The 3,373-nt window shown below is 38.4% G+C and overlaps 1 pseudogene; it reads left to right on the top strand.

Annotated features, from left to right (window-relative positions):
* The first annotated feature begins 2,308 nt into the window (after window positions 1-2,308).
* On the top strand, window positions 2,309-2,777 carry LOC100474519 (annotated as a pseudogene).
* The last annotated feature ends 596 nt before the right edge of the window (window positions 2,778-3,373 follow it).

The raw sequence follows: 3,373 nt of genomic DNA, 5'->3' as shown, positions 1-3,373 counted from the left end.
AAAAATAATTTGACCTCTTAGCATATGAAAAAGTTAAGCTATAATGAATCATAGACCTAAAGTAAAAGCTAAGACTATAAACCCGACAGAAGAAAATTTTGTTACTTTAGGTTAAGCAAAGAATTCTTAGGATGCAAAAGCATGATCCTTAAAAAAAAATCCAATAGTCTTCCTCAAATTAGAACCAGATAAGATGGTTAAGAAAATGAAAATGCAAGCTACAAACTGGGGAAAAAATATTTGTAAACCACCATCTCGTAAAAGACTTTAATTAAGAATATGTAAAGAACTGCTCTGTCCTGTAATTATACAAGCAAACCAATTTTTAAACAGCAAACATCTCCTCAAATAAGCGTCCAACTCTTTTGATTTGGGCTCAGGTCGTGATCTCAGGGTTGTGAGATCAAGCTCTGCGTCAGGCTCCACACTTGGTGTGGAGCCTGCTCAAGATTCTCTCTCCCTCTCCCTCTAAGCCCCTAAAAAAAAGAGATTTATATAGAAAATAAACACATGAAAAGATGCTTATCATCATGAGTCCTAAGGGAAACACAAATCAAAACCACAATGAGATACCACTAGGCACACATTAGAATAGCTTTTTAAAAAGACAATATCAAGTTGGTAAGCTGATGGTGATGCAGAACAGGAATATTCCTCTAGGGCTGGTGGGAATCAGCAAAACCTGGGAACAATCCAAATATCTTCCAGTGGATGAAGGGATAGACACACTATGGTACAACCACTCAGTGAAATACTATTCAGCAATAAAAAAGAAAGGATCTACTGATTTATACAACATGGATGAACCTCAAATGCATTTTACAGAGTGGAGGAAGCCAGACCCAAAATGCTATATACTGTATGATTCCATTTATAAGACCTAATTAAAAAGGCAAAACTCTAGGGACAAAAAATAGATCAGTGGTTTCTAGGAATTGAGAATAGAGGAAGAGGTTGATTACAAAGGAGCACAAAGGGGACTTTCTGGGGGTGAAAGAATAATTCTATACCTTGACAGTGGTGTTGGTTACGCAGTTGAATTTGTCAAAACTCTTAGAACTGTAAAAGGCGAATTTTACCAATCTAGATTATATTTCAGTTAAAAAAAAGAAATTGGATTTTTATTTTGTGTTAAAAATCAATTTCAGGTACATAAAAGATTATAAAAGGCAAAATGAAATGTTTCATAGCCAATAAAGGGGAATATCTTTTAAGGTCTTAAAACAGGGAAGAATCTCTTAAATAAAACACAATAGAGGAAAAGATAGATATCTGTGATTGCTTCTGTTCATCAAAGATATCACAAAGAGAGTGAAAAGTCAAGCCCCAAATGATAAAATATTTGCAACACATATGATTAGCAAAAGATTAGTGTCCAGAATATATAACTTAACTACTACAAAGGAATATACAGTTAAAACCACATAAATATTGAAGTCAACTGACGTTAACTATGGTTGCACACATCTGAATGTTGTGTTGATGGGCTGTGGTGTTGAGTGAGTAACAAGTCCTAGAATACCTGAAGAAGAATTCTATTTGTATGGGTGCCTCGGTGGCTCAGTTGGCTGAGCATCAGATTCTTGATCAGGTCATGATCTCAGGGTTGTGAGATCAAGCCCTATGTGGGTCTTCCTGCTGAGTGGGGACTGCTTCTGTCCCTCACCCCCTCCTTGCGCATGGGTGTGCTCACTTTCTAAAATAAAATCTTTTTTAAAAAAATTCCATTGTATAAAATTCCAGAATGGACAAAATTAACTATAACTTGCTTGGGAGTGATTGTATAAAATTTAGCACAGTGATTCCCTTTGAAGTGAATAAGAGGAAGGAGGGGTATAGGTAATTTTCCATTTAGTAGCCTGGGTGACAGATTCACACATCTTTATTATTACATGAAGTGTATATATTTGTTTTATATACTCTTGTTTTATGATATGTTAGCTCAGTCCTCTAAGAAGCCAGGATGGGGTTAAACATGCAAGAAATGTATTAGGGAGATGTCTGCAGGGGACCATGATGCAGGTCCGGCACCTGGTAAGAAGGGGGGAGAAGCAGGGGTGGGTAGGAAGAGGCTTGGACTGCAGTACAGTTCTAAGGAAGTTTCAGCCAGGCCAGTGAGGAGACAAGGTCACCGTCTTGCAGGCCCAGTGTCCTTGCCATGCCCAGTTACGGGTTGGAATCAACATTGGGAAGCATGACTTTGGCGTAACTTTGCAAGTGCTTTCACGAGGCAACAGCTGGTATAAAAATAAGCAAATAAAAATAATTCCTTTTGGCTGGAACTGCCATCTCCCAGTAATTTGACAAAATGACCAAGACAAAGGGAAAGAGGAGAGGCAACTACTCTATTCTCTCAGCCTTATAGAAAACATAGAGTTGTTCCTTTAGCTACATACATACAAATCTATAAGAAAGGTGATATTGTAGACATCAGGGGAATGGGCACTGTTCAAAAAGGAACGCCCCACAAATGTTACCATGGCAACCCTGGAAGGGTCTACGGTGTTACCCAGCATGCTGTTGGCATTGTCGTGAACAAACAAGGTAAAGAGAATTAATGCATAAGTATTGAGCATACTGAGCACTTGAAGAGCCGAGAGAGCTTCCTGAAGCACGTGAGGGAAAACGATCAGAAAAAGAAGGAAGCCAAAGAGAAAGGTACTTGGGTTCAACTGAACTGCCAGCCTGCTTCACCCAGAGAAGCACACTTTGTGAGAACCAACAGAAAGGAGCCTGCGCTGCTGGAATCCATTCCCTAGGAATTCATGGCAGGATAAGTGCAAAAAAACCCAAAAACAAAAAACAAAATGCTTCAAGACTGTTCAAACAAATAAAACTAACAAAAGTAACAAAAAATCCAAGATAAAAGGGTGCCTGGCTCACTCCATCGGTAGAGCATACAACTCGTGACCTCAGGGTCGTGGGTTCAAGCCCTACGTTGGGTATACATAGCGTTTACTTAAAACAAAAACAAAAAAACCCAAAAAGCAGAGGCTGGGCTGTCGATTATACTCCCCACAACAGGAGATGGGAAAGGTGAATTTTTGTGGTGACCATGTTGGTATATTTCTTTTATATAATTTTTTATTATGTTATGTTAGTTACCACACAGTGCATCCCTAGTTTTTGATGCAATGTTCCACGATTCATTACTTGCGTTTAACACCCAGTACATCATGCAATATGATGGTATACTTCAAAAATTTTTTTTAATTAAAAGAAAATGGNGTTTTTGATGCAATGTTCCACGATTCATTACTTGCGTTTAACACCCAGTACATCATGCAATATGATGGTATACTTCAAAAATTTTTTTTAATTAAAAGAAAATGAAGGGGCGCCTGGGTGGCACAGCGGTTGGGCGTCTGCCTTC

This window comes from Ailuropoda melanoleuca, chromosome 1 (assembly GCF_002007445.2).
Source record: "Ailuropoda melanoleuca isolate Jingjing chromosome 1, ASM200744v2, whole genome shotgun sequence".
Taxonomy (NCBI): domain Eukaryota; kingdom Metazoa; phylum Chordata; class Mammalia; order Carnivora; family Ursidae; genus Ailuropoda; species Ailuropoda melanoleuca.
This window is presented reverse-complemented; position numbering and strand designations above follow the sequence as displayed.